Source organism: Hyperolius riggenbachi, chromosome 6, assembly GCF_040937935.1.
Source record: "Hyperolius riggenbachi isolate aHypRig1 chromosome 6, aHypRig1.pri, whole genome shotgun sequence".
NCBI classification, from domain to species: Eukaryota; Metazoa; Chordata; class Amphibia; order Anura; family Hyperoliidae; genus Hyperolius; species Hyperolius riggenbachi.
The window spans coordinates 20,184,893-20,208,497 of NC_090651.1; the positions used below are offsets into that span (position 1 = coordinate 20,184,893).

At 46.2% G+C, this 23,605-nt stretch overlaps 1 protein-coding gene across 3 annotated transcripts in view; it reads left to right on the forward strand.

The window, feature by feature from the left end:
• LOC137520694 (transcription factor HES-5-like) overlaps window positions 1-23,605 on the forward strand; it is a 117,947-nt gene that overhangs the window by 56,776 nt on the left and 37,566 nt on the right. For all 3 annotated transcript variants that reach the window (XR_011021917.1, XR_011021916.1, XM_068238969.1), the window contains exon 3: window positions 22,175-22,371. The gene's annotated coding sequence lies outside the window, so the exon portion shown is untranslated. The remainder of the gene's footprint in view (window positions 1-22,174; window positions 22,372-23,605) is intronic.

Consider the following 23,605-nt stretch of genomic DNA (forward strand, 5'->3'; position numbering starts at 1 on the left):
TATACTTAAAACCATAAACTATGTATTAGTTTTGAAGACAAGACACAGAACATTTATATCACGCTTTTCTCCTGGCGGACTCAAAGTGCCAGAACTGCAGCCACTAGGAGCGCTCGATAGGCTGTAGCAGTGTTAGGGAGTCTTGCCCAAGGTCTCCTACTGAATAGGTGCTGGCTTACTGAACAGGCAAAATACAGTCATTAAAAACAAATTAGGACAAAGGACAGGCTTAACCTCTTGACAACCAGCTAACGCCGATTGGCGTAAACTGGTCGTCTGCGGGTCACAGCCGGAGAGCCGCCGATCGCGGCTCGCCGGCAAAATGTAAACACGCGGGGAAGAAATCCCCGCTGTTTACATCATGCGCAGCAGCGCCGTAAGGCAGATCGGCGATCCCCGGCCTCTGATTGGCCGGGGATCGCCGGCATATGATAGGCTGAAGCCTATCTTACAATGCGCAGGACGGATATCCGTCCTGCGCAGCTCAGAGGGGAAGGGAGAGGGACAGAGCGCCGAGAACGCTGCGGAGGGGGGCTTTGAAGAGCCCCCCCGCAAAGCGCAGGAAGCCAGCGGCGATCAGACCCCCCCCCCCCAGGAGGACATTCCCCTAGTGGGGAAAAAAGGGGGTAAGTCTGATCGCCCTGGCTCTATCCCGATCTGTGCTGCGGGCTGGAGAGCCCACGCAGCACAGATCATAGGAAAATCCACTGGTCATCAAGTGGTTAACGTAATATAACAGGTTTATTACTGTATAAAGAAGGGTTAAAGTAGATTTATGTATCCTGCAGTGCCAGGGTCGAGACTTCTTGTTAACGGGGGTTTTACTATAGTACTCTGATTCTGATCTCTGCTGTGCAGTGAATTATGGGAAAACATATATGCCAGGGATTTTACATCTCACTACAGCGGAGAGAGTGCTATGTGGCAGAGGTACCTTATCCATACATCCATGTTCTTCGTGACCTTATTTGTTGACCCCAATAATTCTGTCCCCCCTGGTCAGACCACCAGGAATAATCATGTGCAGCAGGTCAGACACCGCAGCACATCCTCCTCCTTCAGGTTATCCTGGTTTCATTGTCACAGAACCTGTCCATAGGCTGAGCAGTTTCTGCTGATTGTCATGTAAATGCCCAGCAAGGCTCTAATCATCTCCCCACAAACATCTGACTGTCCCAAACTTACATTTGTATAGACTCTTCACCCCCCTGCCAGAACTCAACTATTCAGAGTATCCTCCTGAGCATTAATCAGGGAAGGTAATCTGGAAACTGACAGGTGAGTCCAACAGTCATACAATAACTGTCACTAACTTGCAGGGTTCCATTCTTCAGGCCACAGTTTGAGGACAAGGGCGGTACAGAGGCATCACTAGCCCCTGCCATGGAGAGGGGAGGAGCGAGTGAGTGAGTGAGTAGGGGAACAGGTGGCCATAGATCTAGCAATTTTGGCGACCAATCAACCAAGAGACGGATCTCTCTCTGATTGAATCTGATCGGAGAGAGATCTGTTGGCTGCCATAAATTGCAGGCCGATTCCCAACCGGTTTCAGAATGACATCTTTCAGGAATCAGCCTTGTGACGCCACCACGCCGCTCCCGGCTGCTGTCCCCCTTATGTTTTATGTCCCAAAATTTGTATTGACTGAACAGTTGTATGTCATAGATCGTCACCAGTAATGGTACACGATTCAATTGAACGTTCGGGAGCGTGTACCATTTATTGGCACCTTTAGACTATGCTAGGGACTATATGTTTGGAGGCGGAGTTTACAGACAATATTATCCCTAAGCTTCACGACAGGATTTCTGTCACCTAAGAGGGATCGGTACATGATTTCTTGGGCAAAAAATTAGAGCCACTGTACAGAAGCCTCATCAGCCTCCAAGCTATCAATGCATTTTTTGGTATGGGGGGGGGGGGGGGGGGGGTAGAGGGTGGTCAGAGGGAGAACAAGCGGGCGGGGGAGTGGGAAGAACAATTTTATTGCTTCAGTGCTTGGGCAGTGGGCATTGCTAAAGGTCCGGCATGCTGGATCTTTAGCAGGCCTTGGGTGGCCAAGATGGTCTTTTTTTTGTCCGCCACAGCAGAGTCCAAGTGCAGCAGCTTGGACATGAACCAATCAAATGCAGCAGCTTAAAGAACCAGAGATCAAGCACCCTCTTGTATTTTACCTTATAAATCAGTGGGAACATGACAGTAAACACCTAATCTGCTCTTTGTTTCATTGTTCTCTGTTTAATCTGACTGTTATCACCTCTGATAAGAATCCGCGACTGAGCACTCAGTCTAGCTTTGCTACGGAAAGATTATAGCTGAGTCTGTCTTCTCTGGTGTCTTTTCAAGCCCAAGCCTGCCCCCTTGTGGCTCTGCTATAATGACTCAGCTATAATGATTCCTGAGCAAAGCCAGACTGAATGCTCAGTCCGGGATTCTTATCACAGCTGATAACAGACACTTTTAGCAGTGAAGGATGAAACAGAGAGCAGGGTAGATGTTTTCTCTAATGTTCTTACTGATATATATGGTAAAATACACAAGGGTGCTTCGTCTCTGGTTCCCTTTAAAAATGAACACATCAGGTGTAGTAGCTTAGACATGAACCAATCAAATGCAGCAACTTGGACACGAACCAATCCAATGCAGCAGCTTCAATATGAACCAATCAAATGCAGCAGCTTGGACACGATGGATCAATCAAATGCAGCAACTTGTATATGAACCAATCAAATTCAGCAGCAACTGCTGCATTTTATTGGTCCATTTCCAAACTTTATATATGTGCATAAAATTTGCCTAAATTGAGAATTATTAGCATCTGATTTGCCATCCCTTCTCAGGAGATGGAAATACAGTTATACAGGAGGTATGAATGCTGCTTTATCCCATACTATGGGGAACTACAGATCAGCTCTGACTGGAGGCACCTTCTGACCATATCTTGTTTCATTTGTCTGGACTTGTGACAGGTGAACTCTTCATTATGAAGAGATCTGACAGTGATAGGCGGCTGACATTTTTCTCCTGATATCAGTTTTCACTGGCAGGCCAGAGGGGTGCGGAGAGAGAACCTGATACCAGTCTGGACCCGCTGGCATCTAATCATATTGTGAGTTCGGAAGTTTCTCAGTCCACAGAACACTCAATGCCCTGAAGCTTCCGTCAGATTAAATGTCATGTTTACAAGCTAAATGTCTGTGTTAACGTGATGCAGACAATACCCCTTGGAGAGAACAGGCAGTGTTACACAACATACAGAATGTACAGTGGTCATATTGTACTAATTACTCTGCAGTTATATAGCACTAACATTACAGAGTACATAGTCATGTCACTGACTGTCCTCAGAGGAGCTCACACTCTAATCCTACCATAGTCATAGTCTAATGTCCTACCATATTATTATGTATTTATATAGCACTGACATCTTCTGCAGCACATTACAGAGTACATAGTCATGTCACTGACTGTCCTCAGAGGAGCTCACACTCTAATCCTACCATAGTCATAGTCTAATGTCCCACCATATTATTATTATCTATTTATATAGCACTGGCATCTTCTGCAGCACATTACAGAGTACATAGTCATGTCACTGACTGTCCTCAGAGGAGCTCACAATCTAATCCTACCATAGTCATAGTCTAATGTCCCACCATATTATTATTATCTATTTATATAGCACTGGCATCTTCTGCAGCACATTACAGAGTACATAGTCATGGCACTGACTGTCCTCAGAGAAGCTCACAATCTAATCCTACCATAGTCACAGCCTAATGTCCTAACATATTATTATTATGTATTTATATATCTGAGGGACAGTTAAGTGACAAGACAATATACTAATAAAAATAATAATCAAGCGGCAAAAACATTAGAAGGAAAGGAATATGTTGTGTTTTTACAAATATAACTCTCTGACTTGGGCTATTTTGAGGGTTGCAGGGGGACACTCTGTCCATTTGTACAGCTGGTGGGGTGATGTATATATGTTGTATATAGCACTTTGCACTATCTCACGTTCTGAAGAAGCTGTTATGGTGAAACCGGGCAATACTGTATTAGCACTGTATATATGTGTACAGCACTTACCTTGTATATAGAGTGATTCCCCCTCCCCCTTATGTATATGTCTGTGTTGATAACTGCTATAGTATAGTGCCCACAACCGCTATAGTAATTTAGTGGATTGCTGCAATCACTAATCAGCATTTCCATCTATTGTCTTCAGTTCACTACATTGTTGCAGCAAACGGGGAATAGAGGCGCCAGGAGGGTAAAAGTGGCTAAAACCTTTAAAATTTGCTTGGAGGAAGTGGTGGACTTACCTCCATAAAGCAGACACGAAAGACTGTCTGTATAATAGTAATCACATTTATTATATAGTACCCCAAAAGTGCAACGCGTTTCGCAGGCCACGCCCACTTCATCAGGCAATAAACGTGGGGACAAACAGAATTTCAGCAGTAGCAGGAGTAGCGAGAGTTGCACTTTTGGGGTACTACCGTGTTTCCCCTAAAGTTAGACCTACCTCGAAAGTAAGGCCTACCTTATATTTCAAGCATGCTTGAAATATAAGCCCTACTCCGAAATTAAGACCTAGCTGGGGGACGCTTTGTGTATGGGGAGGTGTGTGCTCTGTTACCGCACCTCCCTTGTGGCTGCGTCCCCCTCCGTTCCTAGTAATTCCTCCGGTGGCGGCGGCATTGTAATTCATCTGTGAGGGCGCCCTTTGACCCTCACGCAGTACGCTAGGTCGGGCTCTGCGCTGGCGCTCTCTACCCTGTCATCATGTGCGCCCGGCTGATGCGTCCCAGGCGCACATTGAATTAATGTGTGCCTGGGACGCATCAGCCGGGCGCACATGATGACACGGGCGCACATGATGACAGGGTAGAGAGCGCCAGCGCACAGCCCGACCTAGCGTACTGCGTGAGGGTCAAAGGGCGCCCTCAGAGATGAATTACAATGCCGCCGCCACCGGAGGAATTACTAGGAACGGAGAGGGACGCAGCCACAAGGGAGGTGCGGTAAGAGCCTCCCCATACACACAGCGTCTAGCCCCTCCCACCCCCGAACATAAGCCCTAGCACTAATTTTCTCCCCAAAAGGAATATAAGACAATGTCTTATATTTGGGGAAAGACGGTATATAATAAATGTGATTACTATCATATAGACAGTCTTTCGTGTCTGCTTTATGGAGGTAAGTCCACCGCTTCCCCCAAGCAAATTGCTGGCGCCTCTGTTCCCCGTTTGCTGTACCGTGTCCACCCCTGGTGAGGGGTGATCAACCTCTTTTCTGATCTACAGAGAGCGACTTCTTAGCCCTAAATGAGGACAGGTCTAATCTCCTCGCCTGCCTGTACAGTGGTTGCCTGAGCGGTAACCCACGTTTGTGAGTATACTCTTCTCACTAATTATCTTTACTCATTTTATGCTGAACATACTACACTATATTGGGCTCTCGGTTTCTCTAACATTGTTACAGGACTTAACCCTCCTGGCGGTTATTTTTTTTTGCCAGATTGGCAAAAATCCGTTTTTTTTTATTATTTTTTTTGTGTTTCATGTAAAGCTACCAGAGTGGTAGCTACATGAAACACCACTAGAGGGCGCATGTGTCCCTCCAGTGCGATCGTCGCCGGCATCAATAGCAAACAGGGGAACGCGTATATAACGCGCTCCCCTGTTTGGCTTCTCCTGTCGCCATGGCGACGATCGGAATGACGTCATGGACGTCAGCCGACGTCCTGACGTCAGACACCTCCGATCCAGCCCATAGCGCTGCCCGGAACTCATTGGTCCGGGCAGCGCAGGGCTCTGGCGGGGGGGGCCCTCTTGCGCCGCTGCGTACGGGCGATCGCCGCAGAGCGGCGGCGATCGAGCTGTACGCGCGGCTAGCAAAGTGCTAGCTGCGCGTACAGCATTTTAAATGGAGCAAATCGCTCCACCAGGGGCTGAGATATCTTCCTGCGCGGCATAGCCCGAGCTCAGCTCGGGCTTACCGCCAGGAAGGTTAATAGGGCTAGCTAGCTACACCCCACTCTGGCTGACTTGAGAGTGGAGGGAGATCAGCAACGACACCCTGGATGCCTAATCCATCACAACAATATTGTGAACCAACACTCTCTCACAATTGTTGTATCCAGAGGTGCTGACTATACATACACTCCTCTGTTTTAAAGGGAACCTAAACTGAGAAGCATATGGATTTTTTCATTTAAAAATAATACCAGTTGCCTGACTCTCCTACTAATCCTGTGTGTCTAATACTTTTAGCCACAGCCCCTCAACAAGCATGTAGATCAGGTGCTCTGACTGAAGTCAGACTGGATTAGCTGCATGCTTGTTTCAGGTATGTGATTCAGCCACTACTGCAGCCAAAGAGATCATCAGGACAGCCAGGCAACTGGTATTGTTTAAAAGGAAACATCCATACTCATCTCAGTTTAGGTTCCCTTTAAGACTTTCTTATGGTATAATAAAGAGTATTGTTTCTTTTTTTAGTACCTGTAGGGCTGGTCCTTGGACCTCAGTGTTTATAAAATATAACACTGTAATATTTCAGATGTTACAGATGTATGGTTTTGAAACATTATAGCAGTCACGTTATGATTCACAAAAACTAATATCATTTGATTTATTAGTAATAATAGCATTTGAGATGGATATGCAGTTTTTGCTGTTTAACCTTTATGCAATAGTGATTGTTGAAATAATGTACAAATGTAGCGAGTGGTGATCATGTAATTGAAAAACCTGACCTCATCTGCATGACTTTTTTGACAGGTTTGATTTGTCTTTGAATTGGCTGCAGCAATATGAATAATGCACTGAGCAGTCTGAGCACACTGTGGTTTTGTTATTCTGCCCTCTACTGGACACATCAATACAATGCAGCACCGAAGATGAGTTTTCTCAATGTACTTCTTAAAGGAATACTGTAGGGGGGTCAGGGGAAAATGAGTTGAAGTTACCTGGGGCTTCTAATGGTCCCCCGCAGACATCCTGTGCCCGCGCAGCCACTCACTGATGCTCTGGCCCCGCCTCCGGTTCACTTCTGGAATTTCAGACTTTAAAGTCTGAAAACCACTGCGCTTGCGTTGCCATGTCCTCGATCCCGCTGATGTCACCAGGAGCGTACGGCGCAGGCACAGACCATACTGGGCCTGCGCAGTATGCTCCTGGTGACATCAGCGGGCCGGAGCATCGGTGAGTGGCTGCACGGGCACAGGATGTCTGCGGGGGACCATTAAAAACCCCGGATAAGTTCAACTCATTTCCCCCCGACCCCCCTACAGTATCCCTTTAAATAGTGTATAAATGGCCTTATGAAAATCTCAAGCTAGGTTCACAGTGCTCAGTTGCATTATTCTGCATGTCAATTACTGCCCATACATTACTATGGGTCTGTTCACAGTATTGTGTTGTAACCGATCACGTTATTATAACTTGCTGCATGCAGACTTTGTATTTAGGCCTCTTTCACAGTGCGCCGTTAAAGTCGCACGTTAGAAAATGTTTTAACATGGACTAACGCACAGCAATACTAAGTCTGTGCAACATTTACAGTGCACACGTTGCGTTTGTGTGTAACGTGTAGCATTATTATAAAGTGCTGTATGCTGTGCGTTATACACGTTATTAGCTGCGTTGCACTGTTTGCACATGCTCAGTAATGACCTGGAAGCATACTTTTCATTGCCTGTATGCCTACTGTACGCGACGATAACAGGGCATAGAGTTGCGTTGTGACATTTTTGGGACGTTGCATTGTTAGTTTGCGTTGCGTCTTTAACGTTGCATCAAAACGCAACGTCCCACTGTGAGTAGCCTAAAGTCTTTGTCCGGCCTCCATTGCAGTTCACAGTCATTATAACGCATGCAATATGCAAAAGAGCACTGTGAACTTAGTATCAGTTTTTTTTTTCTTTTTTTATACATTTTATAGTACTTGTTACTCTGCATTACTACAAAAATCTACTTGTCACATCTCATTACTTCAAAATGTATTTTGAAAATGAATGCTGTTAAATATTTTCTTTCAACTCTAATGTGTTGGTGCTTTAAAACACATCCGAGGTGAAAATAAACTGATGAGAAAAACAATTGTATCTATCCTCCTTCTACTAAAAATGACTTTTTTTTTGATATCCCACAGTTTTATTTTATATTTAAATCTAGTTTTTAAGTTTTTTACTGTTTCATTGTCTCTGCTCAATGACACCTTCATTGAAGTATGCCAGAGCTAAAATCTATTAAATATTGAACCTTTTTATCTCTTTCCTGCTCTCAGAAGCCATTTGCTGACAGTAAAGTATTTTTACTGTAGCTGAAAAATTTGTGGCTGCCCTTCTCTTTGTGCATGACCGCCTGCACCAGCCGCTTTGCCTTAGGGCCCGTTTCCACTTGGATTGTGATGCGAATGCGGCTACCTCGCCGCTTCACATCACTTCCGCCGCCGGCCAAGTCACTTATGCATCTCACGATGCGGAAGTGTATTGGAGGAGAGGGGACGCGGGCGGATGCGGGCGTGCGAGAATCTGCAGCATGCTGCAGATTCGCGGATCGCTCCGCGCCGCTCCCCACAACATGCACGGGATGGAAACTGTTCCATTGCCGTGCATGTGTTTCAGGACACCCGCGGTGCGATATGTGGCCGCATCCCACCGCTTCTAGAAGAAAGGGACCCTTACTGTGCAGACGCAGCCGTACTCGTGCACAAAGGGAAGTGTAGGTGCAAACTTTCACAGGGTCCCGGGCAGCTGTGGTCTTAAGGAGGATGTAGCCTATAGGACAGGGATGGGCAAACTTGGCCCTCCAGCTGTTAATCCACACACACACAAACAGACTGAAAAACAGCTTTTTCCCATCCGCCACAAACTTGATGAACTCTGAATCCTCTCTGAAATAATTAACACTGTGTACAAATTGTTAAAATATCTGTAATGCCTGGCATACTTGTATAGTTTCTTCTCTTCCTACCCTTGTTACTATCACTATGTTCCCTATATGCACTGTGGGGTTGTCATGAAAAGTAATTTCGTTGTGTTACACAATGACAATAAAGTGCTTGAATTGAATTGAATAAGGAACTACAAATCCCACAATGCATTTGCCTTTATGAGTCATGACTGTGGCTGTCAGACTCCTGCAATGCATTGTGGGACTTGTAGTTCCTCAACAGCTGGAGGGCGAAGTTTGCCCAGGCCTGCTCTAGGATCTCTTCTCTTAGGTAAGTATCTTTTTTTTTCTCACCACCTTGCACTAATTCCATAGCTTCCAACTGTTCCTCTTTTGGAGGGACAGTCCCTCTTTGGGAGCCCTGTCCCTCTGTCCCTCTTTCCTCCTCATTTGTGCCTCTTTCAGGACTTTGTCCCTCTTTCTATGTAAATATATATATTTCTCTACTAAAAATGTGTTTGATTGACTCTAAACTTTATTCCCATCCTTTACATTGATATATTTCTTATTTTCACATGTTAATATGAAGGAAAATGAACCAGGATAGAAAGGACCGGTGTGGTTTGAATTATAAAACAGCATTTTTCTTATGAAATCTTTATGGTATGCATGACTAGGGGTGTGTCAGGGGGGGCGTGATTAGAGGTGTGGCAAGGGCGTGGCTTAAGTGTCCCTCTTTCTCATCTCAAAAAGTTGGGAGGTATGCTAATTCCATATATGATGCAGCCGCTGTGGAGAAATTCCCACATCGCTTCCTGTATCTTATCTTCAGGCTGTCAGGGCTTCTCACATTGGGATGAACCACTCCTTGCGAGTTAAAAAAAAAAAAATTCTATTATGAATCACGGTCTTTGAGGAGGGTTGTTCAGACAATTCTCTCCCTTTCCCGGCCGTGGCTGCTGGTATCTGATGTTATTACCGTGGATTGTGGGTTAGATTGAGAGGTGTGATGACTGGTGGAGCAGCCCTTGTAGCTGGAAGGGGGCCCAAGGTCAGGGCCCCCCCCAACTTGTGCTCCCTGGAGCCCCTGCAACGTCTTTAGGCAGTATAGCGAGTCACATGTTCTCCACTTGTCCATGCTCCTGTCTTCACTTCTCCCGGCTGCAGCTTCTCAGTGACCTGGTGCATGTCATTAGGTAATAAGATATGTTGGGTTAAAGGAGGCTCCCCCTGCACGGGTGAAGACAACAGTGCATGGACTAATGGAGGAACATGCCAGCAGGGCTAGATTTAGAGCAGGATCATCCACCTGGCAACCTAGGCAGGTGCCTGGGGCCTAGTGGGTGTCAAGGGGGCCACCAAACACCTACTCTGACCTCTCCCCACTTCAGCTTACCAAAAGGACCACAAGGGGGCTCCAAATCTACTACCTTGCCCAGGGCCCCCATCACATCTTAAAGGGACCCTAAGCAGAGTCAAAAAATGAAAATTGGCACTTACCTTGGGGCTTCCTCCAGGTCCCGTAGCCCATGAGGTTCCTCTATGTCCTCTGGGTCCCCTCCATGGTCCTGCTGGCGGCCTTGTTAGTGGATCCCCTCCATTGTGGCGCTGCCCGCTCTGAGATATCTACAAATGACACTCCATTCATGACTACTGCGCATGCGCTGGTCCTGTCCGCACACACCCACTATTGCGCTTAGCTACCCCTACTAGGCATGCACGGCCTCATCTGCATGCACCCACGATCGTGCTCAGCCACGCCTCCTGGGCATGCATGACCCCTTCCGCACGCACCCACGATTGCGCTCAGCCACACCTACTGGGCATGTGCGGCCCCATCTGCATGCACCCACGATTGCGCTACTGGGCATGCACGACCCCTTCCGCATACACCCACGATCAGCCACGCCTACTGGGCATGCACGACCCCATCCGCACACACCCACAATCACGATCAGCCACGCCTACTGGGCATGCACGGCCCCATCCGCACACACCCAGGATCACGATCAGCCACGCCTACTGGGCATGCACGGCCCCATCCGCACACACCCAGCGATCGCGCTCAGCTATGCCTACTGGGCATGCACGGCCCCATCCGCACACACCCACAATCACGATCAGCCATGCCTACTGGGCATGCACGGCCCCATCCGCACACACCCACAATCACGATCAGCCATGCCTACTGGGCATGCACGGCCCCATCCGCACACACCCAGGATCACGATCAGCCACGCCTACTGGGCATGCACGGCCCCATCCGCACGCACCCACGATCGCGCTCAGCCACGCCTACTGGGCATGCACGGCCCCATCCGCACGCACCCACGATTGCGTTCAGCCACGCCTACTGGGCATGCACGGCCCCATCCGCACGCACCCACGATCGCGCTCAGCCACGCCTACTGGGCATGCACGGCCCCATCCGCACGCACCCACGATCGCGCTCAGCCACGCCTACTGGGCATGCACGGCCCCATCCGCACGCACCCACGATCGCGTTCAGCCACGCCTACTGGGCATGCTGCACGGCCCCATCTGCATGCACCCATGATCGTGCTCTTCTCACAAGAAGCGTACTGCATTACATTCGTTTGACCAGTAGGCGCCACTAAAGCTTCGGTTGCAGATATTTTGGAGCTTGTCACATAGAGGATGCTGGGGGGACACACTATGGGGGAGGGGCTGGAAGAAGCCCCAGGTGAGTAAAAATCTACATCTTTGGCAAGTTCAGGTGTGTTTCAATCCTATAAGTAACTACTAAACTAACTTGTGTTTCAGAACAATTTTCTAGTTGCACATTTATCAAATAATTTATAAATCAGAGAAGTTTCATGATTCATTTTGGCACAAAAGATTTCACATAAGTGATAACTTATATCATGCAGTATTATGGACTGATTCAGGACAGCTTGGTGGCAGTTGGGTTTTTCTTTCTTATGCGAAAGTCCTCATTTAGACTTGCAGGAAGCAGGTGTTGTTATTGATAAGCCAATCAATGTTACAAAAGCACTCCTGGACTTGGATCTGCATATTTATTTACAGTAGATTAAAAAGTATGACTTCAAACACCCAGGAGCGACACCATAGGCTCAGAGGAAGTAGTGTGCTCGGTCCTCACCCCGGTACCAAAGGAGTCACAACAATAGTTCCAGCAAAGGACCAGCACCACACGAAATATACTTATAGCTCTCTTAGTGCTTTATTAGTGCAGGCATGACAGCAACAACAGACGCTGTTTCGGCCTATTCGGGCCTTTTTCAAGTTGCTCAAAGGTCATGACAGCAACAACAGACGCTGTTTCGGCCTATTCGGGCCTTTTTCAAGTTGCTCAAAGGTCATGACCTTTGAGCAACTTGAAAAAGGCCCGAATAGGCCGAAACAGCGTCTGTTGTTGCTGTCATGTCTGCACTAATAAAGCACTAAGAGAGCTATAAGTATATTTCGTGTGGTGCTGGTCCTTTGCTGGAACTACAGTAGATTAAAAAGGTAATCATTTACAAAATGCTCCCTTAGGGCTATGGGCCACTACATTGCTTTTAGCCACGCGTTGGAAGCACCAGCGATTCCAAAAGCACCAGTCTAATGAAAGTCAATGGCTGCAAACCTACGGGAGCGATTGTGATGAATGAAATCGCAATTGTGGGTCTTGTAGCATTTTTGGAGTCACTGCACTCCAATACAAGTATAGGAGTGCTGCAAAATCTCTTTGGAATTTCTGTTCAAAAATGGTTTTGCAGAGATGATTGTTTCATAAAGTATTACCTACGTCCATGTGCGGCGGCTTCTCTCGCTTAACCCGGCCCCTTGCACAGCAGCGATGACATTACTGCGAGGGGGCAGCACAACACTCCGGATTCCGTCACACACCGTCTAGGCATTTAGGGAAAACTTTTTTTAAGGGTGCAAAGCAAACGTGCTGTACAATCCTATGTACAGCGCTTGCAAACGTCACCAAATCGCAAGCGCTGCTCCCAGTGGGTGTCTGACCTTAATCTTAGGCCCCTTCTCCACCCGAGCACATCGGAAAATCGAAGTGCCTACACAACGCATGGCTACATCCTATTTTAGGGAAGCCAATTTACCTTCCAATATGTTTTTGGGTTGTGGGAGGAAATCAGCACACCTGAAGAAAACCCATGAAAGTCTTAAAGGACCTCTGTTGCGAAAATATTAACATTTAAAATACATGTTAACATATACAAATAAAAAGTACGTTTTCTCCAGAGTAGAATGAGCCATAAATTACTTTTCTCCTATGTTGCTGTCACTTACAGTAAGTAGCAGAAATCTGACAGAACTGACAGGTTTTGGACTAGCCCATTTTCTCATAGGGGGTTCTTAGGGTTTTCTTTATTTTTAAAAGCACTTGGTGAATGTCAGTTGCTCTGTCCAACTGCCAAAAAAGTGTGCAGCGAACAGGGAGGCGGGCCAGCATCTTTATGTAAATCTTTTTCAGGGAGCGTCTTTATAAAGAATGAAGGCCATGCTGAGAATCCCCCATGGAGAGATGGAATAACCCAAAACCTGTCGGTAAGGTCAGATTTCTACTACCTACTGTAAGTGACAGCAACATAGGAAAAACGTCATTTATGTCTCATTTTACTCTGAAAGAAATGTACTTCTTATTTGTATGTGTTTTACATTTTAAGATTTTCGCAACAGTTCCTCTTTAAAGAGAACTTGAGGTGTTTTTTTTATGGGGGGGGGGGGGGCAGATGGGATACAGAGGCTTATTCTCTGCCTCATGACATGCCTCTGTGCCCCCATACCGCCGAGCTCCGCCCCACCCCCCCTAAAATCTCTCAGGAATTGGCGGAGTCCGCTGCCCCCTAGTGTATAAGTGTGCTCCCCATGTGCGTATTTATACATTACCTGTCCTATGTCGCCCACCATGCATTGCCCACCTTCACACATGTGCTATACGCCGGCGACGTGTGAGGCACACATGGAACAGGAAGAGGCGGAAGACGGATGGGACAGTGGTAAACTGAGGGCTATGACTGCATTGTAAGGATGTCCCCCAAATTCATTAAAGAGAAACTCTGACCAAGAATTGAACTTTATCCCAATCAGTAGCTGATACCCCCTTTTACATGAGAAATCTATTCCTTTTCACAAACAGACCATCAGGGGGCGCTGTATGACTGATATTGTGGTGAAATCCCTCCCACAAGAAGCTCTGAGGACCGTGGTACTCCTGGCAGTTTCCGGTCTGTGAACCTTGTTGCATTGTGGGAAATAGCTGTTTACAGGTGTTTCCAACTGCCAAAAAAGCAAGCAGCAGCTACATCACCTGCCAACAGTAAAAATGTCACCATGTTATAAATGTCAGATTGTAAATCAGGGATTTAAAAGATTTTACAATGGGCAAACACTGACGAAATCATTTATACATAATTATTGTAAAAATGAAGCACTTTTTTATTACATTATTTTCACTAGAGTTCCTCTTTAAGTTTATGTTCCAATATCTATGCAACCATGCCTCCTACAGACCGCACTTGTTTTTGGGTTAGGGAGGAGATACTTCCCAAAAATCTTTTTCACCCCCTATATTGGGAACCAGCAGCAATTAGGCAAGGATGTCTGAAAATGTAGGGTCTGTAGAGGAGTCATTACCAATTGTGACCAGCCCTTGGCTGTATACATTGATTGGCATTAAATTGCACATTTGTCAGTTGGAATTTTTAGTAAACACATTTGCATAGTGCTTCAGTTTGTTTTTAGAGTTGCAAAGTTGGACCGATCTGCCACAGGCCGGAAATTTCTGCTGAGCTTCCATTTAACTAGTCAGCGAATACATAGAGGGATGCATGCAGGCCACACAATGGTGATTGATACACAAACACACAACAGATCCTGGAACATAGAGAGGGGTCTTGTTTACATGATATAATAATGCCTGTTTCCAGACATGGACCCTTTCTCCTGCTTTCTCCTGCCCAGGACTCTAAAGAATAAGCGTTTGAATTTACATACATACAATTTACATATTCTGTTCAGCACCAAGAAATGTGGGCATTCAGAGCAGTCACTCACACAACAATGGTAATGGGGTCATTAGCCCTCTATTGAAGTGGTCTGTACCGCCCCTCTAAGCCTCTTTGTTGTTTAAAGGGGAACTGAAGTAAGAGGTATACGGAGGCTGCCATATTTATTTCCTTTTAATCAATACCAGTTGCCCGGCAGCCCTGCTGGTCTATTTCTCTGCAGTAGTATCTGAATAACACCAGAAACAAGCATGCAGGTAGTCTTGTCAGATCTGACTTTAAAGTCTAAAACCACCTGATCTGCCGCATGCTTGTTCAGGGGCTATGGCTAATAGTATTAAAGGCAGAGGATCAGCAGGGCTGCCAGGCAACTGGTATTGCTTAAAAGGAAATAAACATGGCAGCCTCCATATACCTCTCTCTTCAGTTCCCCTTTAAACGCAAATGTAGCATGTTTCTATAAATATCTCCCAAAATCTCATAAATCGGACACCATTGAATCGTATGTGTAGTACAGCCAAGAAGTAGAACATTAGTTCCAAAGATACAAATCTCATATTGTTTCCAGTAAAGGAAGAGTTAAAATAAATTCTAAATTAAACCTTTCTTAATTTGTTATATATTTAAAAGAGCTTCTCTGAGCTCTCCAACCAGACTTGGGTCAAAGACAATGCTGTTTTCTGATGCACTTATACATCAGAGAAACAGTGACAGTGAGCTTCATGTAAGGTTTTACTGCAAGGTTCAAAGGGTCATTAGCTATGCCCCGTTTCATAGTTTAAAATACAGAGTGTAGTTTTTAAACTGAAAATAAAAATGTGAGACTCTTTTCTTTGCTGCTAATGTTCTATTATTTATCCATACTACACATACAATGCATTATATAATAAGGTTTTTTTCTTTCAGTGTCACTTTAAGGCTCGTATACATGTCCAACAAAGCGCAACCAACTCCACAACATGATCAACCGCACAACCAAACTTGTATTTTCCGCACACCAACCAACTGAACAGCCAACTCATTTGTACCCAGTGCCGGATCGTTGGTACGTATATATACGCCCCTGTATATTTCACCTGCAGATCAGGGGCGTGTATATACGCACTGTTTACTTACCCCTGACAATCGCTATTCCTGTGCCATTTTTGCTCGCCGTCACCACATCCCAGTTCTTCCGTGATCAGAGTATGAGAATCATCTTTTCTCAACCCCGATCACCGTGCCTGTTATGTTATGAATGGGAGCGAGACGCAGCTCCCATTTATAACCGCAAGGAAACTGTTACACACACTTTAGTTCCTATCTACTGTAAACAGCAGACGGTGAACTACGGTAAGTGTAGTGCCATCTTGTGGCCAAAAAGTCAAATACACTCAAATGCACCATAAGACACTGTTACATTCAAACATTAATTAAATATTTATTATCATTTAACCCCCTTCCACCCCTACACCATAGTTACCCAAATAAAACTTGTAAAAAATGTTTTAAAAAATTACAATATTTAAAAAAAAAACAATGACATAATTAGTTACCTTAGGGTATTTTTATATATGTATGTCATAAGGTTATATTACTGTTGTTTTTGTAAATAAAGGCTTTTAATTATTTTTTATAGTATAAAAAAAAACACTTAACTGAAAAAAATATACCTTTATTTCCAAATAAAATATTATCGCCATACATTAATAACCGGGACAAATGGGCAAATAAATTGTGTCAAATTTATCTACAATAGCACATTTCTATTTTTAGAATACAATGTCTGAAAGCTGAGAAATGATGAATTTTTGCAATTTTTTTTTCTTCTTCCCTGTAAAATTCATATAGAATAAAATAATTCTCAACAAAAAGTACTGCCCAAAGAAAACCTAGTTTGTCCCGCAAAAAAATAACATTGATTGTTTCAGTGTGATAAGTAGTGATAAAGATATTGGTGAATGAATGGGAGGAGCGTGATCTGAAAATTGCTCTTGTCTTGAAGGGGGAAAAAAACTGTGGTAGGGAAGTGGTTAAAAGCTCTTGTTAATGTAATGCTAAGTGTGTTTTTTATAAAAAAATCCCCTATAGCATTGCATTAGGGCTTGTTTCCACTGTAGCGGTGCGGAATCGCCTGGATTCCACCGCTGAAGAAATCGCATGCGGCTGCGTTTCCACATGCAGATTTACCCGCGATTTCGCATGCGATTTCGCATGGCAAGGAGCCATGCGAATTTAACCATGTCACTGCCTGTGTTAAGTTCCATTGGCTTTCATGCGAAATCGCATGCGAAATCGCGGGGAAATCCGCATGACAAAGCCGCATGCGATTTCCCTATTGAATACATTAGCGGCGATTCGCCCGCATTCCTGCCGCACGCGAATCTGCACGACCCTGTCGTGCAGATTTTCCCCGCACCGAAAAACGCCGCCGCCGCCGCACACGTGGAAACAGCCCCATCCACTAACATTAAGTATGCGAATCCGCATGCAGTGCCCGCATGCGGATTCGCTATAGTGGAAACGAGCCCTTAAGCAGGCCATACACTGGCTCGATTCACGGCCGTTTCGACAGCAGATCCGATCCTGGGATCGGATCTGCTGCCAATCGCTTGCGCTAAACGCACCCGCCGATCCGATTCCCTCCCTAAATCGGATCGGACCGTCGATCGCGCCGTGCGGGAAATTACCCTCGATCGCCCGGCGGTAGGAGCGCGTCGCTTGCGGCGTACGATTCGGGCCCGATCCGAGCATGTATACATTACCTGAAGCTGGCTCCGGGGTCCTCTTCTCCTCGCTGCACCGCATTTCCGCATGTCCCAGTGTACGCTTATACTTCCTGTGTCACTCCGGTGACCAGGAAGTTGAAATAGAGGGCGCTCTATTTGAACTTCCTGGTCACGGAGTAACACAGGAAGCGCCGGGATGGAGCAAGAACAGCGGTGCGGTGCAGTGCGGAGAAGACGCCCGGGAGCCAGCCTCAGGTAATGTATACGGGGGGGGGGGACAGGCGGCAGGAGCAGCTGAACAGATTGTGATCGGTTTCAGGCTGAAATCGATTCACAATCTGTTTGCAGTAAAGGCAGCCATACGATCCCTATCTGATCAGATTCGATCAGATAGGGATCTGTCAGCTGGTCGATCTAATGGACCAGTGTATGGCCACCTTTAGTCTGTGTGAGCCAGCCCTCAGTGTTTGTCCATTGTAAAGTCTTTCCTCACCCTGGAATTTATGTCAGGTTAGGTAGCGACATATTTTAGTCTTGTCAGGTGATGTCTACGGAATATATGTTTACTAAGAGTTCCGAAGCCAGTACAAAATATACCTGGTCTCCCTGGGGGAGGGAATTCCACATATCTAAACAGCCTAGGCTAAACACTGGGAGGGTAGGGCTGCATTCAATGGACAGTGATATATAGATCTAGGAAGTGTTTCTGAAGCTAAAACCAGGAAAATGACCGTAAAAATGGGTATCCTGAATAATGTATTGCATTCTACTCCATAGCTCCCAACTGTTCCTCTTTCGGAAGGACAGTCCCTCTTTGGGAACCCTGTCCCTCTGTCCCTCTTTCTTCTTCATTTGTCCCTCTTTCAGGACTAATGTCCGGATTGGTGTAAATATATGCATTATATGTACTGAAAAATGTTTTAATATCCCCGTACTTTAACCACTTGATGACCCAGCCTTTACCCCCCCTTAAAGGGACACTTAAGTCAAAAAAAATAATGAGTTTTACTCACCTGGGGCTTCCAATAGCGCACTGCAGCTGTCCGTTGCCCTCGCCATATCCCTCCGATCCTCCTTGCCCCGCCGGCAGCCACTTCCTGTTTCGGTGACAGGAGCTGACAGGCTGGGGACGCGAGTGATTCTTTGCGTTCCTGGCCACAATAGTGCCATCTATTCTGCTATAGTATATATCATATACCATATAGCAGCATAGAGGGTGCTAATGTGTCTGGGAACGCGAAGAATCACTCGCGTCCCCAGCCTGTCAGCTCCTGTCACCGAAACAGGAAGTGGCTGCCGGCGGGGCCAGGAGGATCGGAGGGAGACGGCGAGGGCACCGGACAGCTGCAGGGGGCTATTGGAAGCCCTAGGTGAGTAAAACTCATTTTTTTTGTTTGACTTAAGTGTCCCTTTAAGGACCAGCGCTGTTTTAGCTGATCTGTGCTGGGTGGGCTGTGCAGCCCCCAGCACAGATCAGGGTGCAGGCAGAGCGACCAGATCGCCCCCCTTTTTTCCCCACTAGGGGATGATGTGCTGGGGGGGGTCTGATCGCTCCTGCCTGCCGGGGTGTTGCGGGGGGGGGGGGGCACCTCAAAACCCTCCGCCGCGGCGAAATTCCCCCCCTCCCTCTCCTCCCTCCCTTCCCCGGAGATCGGAGGCTGCACAGGAACGGATCTATCCTGTGCAGCCTCTAACAGGCTCCTGCCTGTCATGTGACAGCGATCCCCGGCCGCTGATTGGCCGGGGATAGCTGATCTGGTACAACGCTGCTACTGTTAGCAGCGTTGTACAAATGTAAGCAAAGCGGATTTCCGCTTGTGTTTACACTTAGCCTGCGAGCCGCGATCGGCGGCCCGCAGGCTATTCACCCCCGCCGTGAATTGACAGGAAGCAGCCGCTCGCGCGAGCGGCTGCTTCCTGATTAATTCGCCTGCAGCCGGCGACGCAGATGTGCGTTGCTGGTCCTGCAGCTGCCACTTTGCCGACGCGCGTTATGAGTGCGCGGTCGGCAAGTGGTTAAATTGATATATTTCTTTTTTTCAAATGTTAATATGAAGGAAAATGAACCAGGAGAGAAAGGTTCTAATGAAATCTTTATGGAATGTGTGACACATGGGCGGAGCTAACTGTAATGTAACTGTGTAACAGTAAGGCAGTGGGCTAATATAGGTAGCCAGAATAGTTACCCCCAGCATAGGTTAGATAGGTAGGTGCCCCCAGTATAGGTTAGTTAGGTAGGTGCCTCCAATATAGGTAGCCAGTATAGTTGCCTCCAGTATAGGCTAGCTAGGTAGGTAGGTTCCCCCAATACAGGTTAGATAAGTCGGTGCCCCCAATATAGGTTAGATAGGTAGGTGCCCCCAGTATAGATTATATAGGTAGCTGCCCCTCAGTATAGATTAGATTACTGTAGGTAGCTGCCCCCCCCCCAGTATAGGTTAGATTGGTAGCTGCCCCCCAGTATAGGTTAGATTAGGTAGCTGCCCCCCAATATAGGTTAGATGAGGTAGGTGCCCCCAGTATAGGTTAGATAGGTAGCTGCCCCCCAGTATAGGTTAGATTAGGTAGCTGCCCCCCAGTATAGGTTAGATTAGGTAGGTGCCCCTCAGTATAGGTTAGATTAGGTAGGTGCCCCTCAGTATGATTCTGCTGATCATGTGGGTAAGAGTCTATTTCTTGCAGGCAGAGAACTCTCAGTCAGGCCCCCTAGAGCTATGATAGGATAAGCTGTGTGTCCTGGGAAGAGGTGAAGTGCTGCTGATGCTTATCACAACAGATCAGGAGGGCTGGATCCAACAAAAACACAAATTGCCCGACACACATATACAGGACTGTAGAACTCCCATTATACTGCTGCTCTCCTGTATCCAGGCTTTGTATTGAGCGTGACTTGCTGGTGACATGCGGGCTGTTGCTAGGGCTTACATTCGGGTGAGGGCTTATATTTCAAGCATTCTTGAAATTCCTGCTAGGGCTTATACTCAGGGGATGTCTTTCTTTAGGGGAAACACGGTAGGTGGGTAGGTAGGTGCATTGCATTGTTGTACTGCATCCACATCTGTGAGAAATTCCAGCACTTCCTGTCTAAACAGGAAGTGCAGACATATCTCCAAGAGTGACATAGACTGCCATAAAGAAAAATTTTGTTTGTTTGTTTGTTTTTGCTCCTTGAGGTAGTAGATCAGTGGAGCGATTGATCAGTCATCTAATCTACCACAAATTGTGTAGTGTATGGGCTACATAAAAGATGTACCGTGATTGACCAACAGGGTTTACTGTACTTTGCTCTTCATATAGTCAGAAAGACTTAATAAATGACCAAGAACACGTTGGATGAAATTATTTTTTTTACAAAACTCATTTATTCATAGACTCTGCATATGTAAACAACACAAAGGTGCAAAATGAGACATACAACATACAGCAGCACATCCAAGACAAAACATAAATCTTTTTCACAGAAAAGAACACCACATTATCTCGGCACATACGCCAAAATTTCCTTTTACTCCATCATATATGAAAGAGCACCTGTCAAGATCTAATGAGTTTGCAGACCAGCAACAGCAGCGTCTTGAGTTCAGCACATTTACTTAAAGTGAACCCTAGGTGAGAGTGATATGGAGGCTGCCATATTTACTTACTTTTAAGCAATACTAGTTGCCTGGCTGGCCTTCTGATCCTCTGCCTTTAATACTTTTAGCCATAGACCCTTAAAGGGGAACTGAAGTAACAGGTATACGGAGGCTGCCATATTTATTTCCTTTTAATCGATACCAGTTGCCTGGCAGCCCTGCTGGTCTATTTCTCTGCAGTAGTATCTGAATAACACCAGAAACAAGCATGCAGCTAGTCTTGTCAGATCTGACTTTAAAGTCTGAAACACCTGATCTGCTGCATACTTGTTCAGGGGCTATGGCTAATAGTATTAGAGGCAGAGGATCAGCAGGGCTGCCAGGCAACTGGAATTGCTTAAAAGGAAATAAACATGGCAGCCTCCCTATACCTCTCTCTTCAGTTCCCCTTTAACAAGCATGCAGCAGATCCAGTGTTTCAGAATACATTGTCAGTTCTGACAAGATTAGCTGCATGCTTGTTTCTGGTGTGATTCAGACACCACTGCAGCCAAGTAGATCAGCAGGGCTGCCAGGCAACTAGTATTGTTTAACAGGAAATAAATATGGCAGCCTCCATATCACTCTCGCCTCAGGTTCACTTTAATTAATTAGCACCAGATAACACAGCGGTAATGCCTGCATTCATACCCGAGATGGGCTCTCACCGATATGCAATACAGCGAAGAATGTCTCTGGGCCATGGAACGCGATGACTGCTGCTGTATTGCCTGATCTTTAAATTTGCGCGCGAGTCACAATTCCCTTCTCATTGACCTTCTCTGCTGAGTGCTGCCAGCATTGCATGATACTGAATTCTTTCTGATAAATGCTGGTTCCCGGGCTGTAATGCAGATCTTCTGACTATACCCTTAGCATCAGAATGGAAAATGACATTTCTTAGGAGGAAGTCGGTACTGACAGCCTCTGTATTTCTCTTTTGACAGGTCACATTAAACATTTTCGACATGAAGCAGAACACTGTGTCCTTCACAGAAGGAAGACTGGGCCCAACGGCACATCTGGAGCATCTTCTGATTCCTAAAACACGAACACGAAGGAAGACGATCTTCTCTACAGAACATTATTTCTTACCGCATGCCTCGTCTTGGCGCTCAGAGCATCAGCTGAGTCACAATCTCAGGTGAGAAGTAATAATAACATCGGTAGATTTATTTCATAACATGCTACAATTTCTACGGCTGTCCCGTCATCCACCACCGTTCTCATCTGGTTTCCATTTTGAGGGGCAGTTGGCTGGTAGGGTGATGCGGGCAACTTCCATGCTTGTCCACAGAACAAAGGACCAAAGTGATGACACACTAACTAAAATAACCAATGTAAATCCACCTTGGACTGGTGGTACACGTTGAGTAAGGCATCTTTTGATTGGTTACTATGGCTTACTGCACTCTGCACTTGACCTTTGAACTGTACTGGACACAAATGAAGTCACAATGACCTTTATTTAGGCTCGTTACACACCAAAAGCGTGCAGGAGAACGGCTCCTGCACGCGTTGCGGGGTGTCGTCGGGAAACTCCGGTGCGACGCTGAGTAGCGGCGGTGGTAGTTAATTACCCCGAAGGGGAAACGGCGATTCCCGACAATAAAATGCGCCGGGACGCGTCGTACCGCAACGTATCGAAACGCAGCGTCGGGTGTGAAAGGTAAAAGGAAAGTCTATGGACTTTCCTTTTACCTTGGTTAACGCAAAGTATAGACTTTGCGTTAAAATGCCAGAAGTGGGCTCTGGTGTGAAAGAGCCTTCATAGCTGCTTCCAAGCATATCAATTACGCACCCCACCTTCTCTATGGCAACTGCTACTATGCGCTTTAATATCAAAACATAATGCCAGGCATACATTTTTTTTAAGATTTGTAAGCAGTCACATTACTACCCCTGACCACTCTTTAATCAGTGGCATTTTGTCCTGTTGATCCAATTAACCCAACTTTGAAAAAGCCTCTTTGTCGGTTGTAGGGAAGAGAATGGACATTGTGGCATCAATCCAGTGGTAGTCATTTCCCCTCCCTTACCGCAGCCAGTGACATTTTCCCCATACTCAGAGGAGGGGTAGAAAATCTAGGGCATTTCTAACTTATATCTCCCACTAGCATTCACAGCAGCAGTGTCCCAGTGGTGAAAGGTATTGTTTTATGGCAAGGGGAAAGGTTAGGATCTGTTACTTTTGTCCCCATTGGGAGATTTACTATTTTGTCCCAGTATGACGTGACCCCAAAGACATAACTATAACAATGGGAATCTCAAAGTCTCCAAGGTACAAGTGATGAACATTAAATGACATCTGACCTGAGAGGGATATAGAGGCTGCCATATTTATTTCCTTTTATACAGTGCAGGTTGCCGGGCTGTCC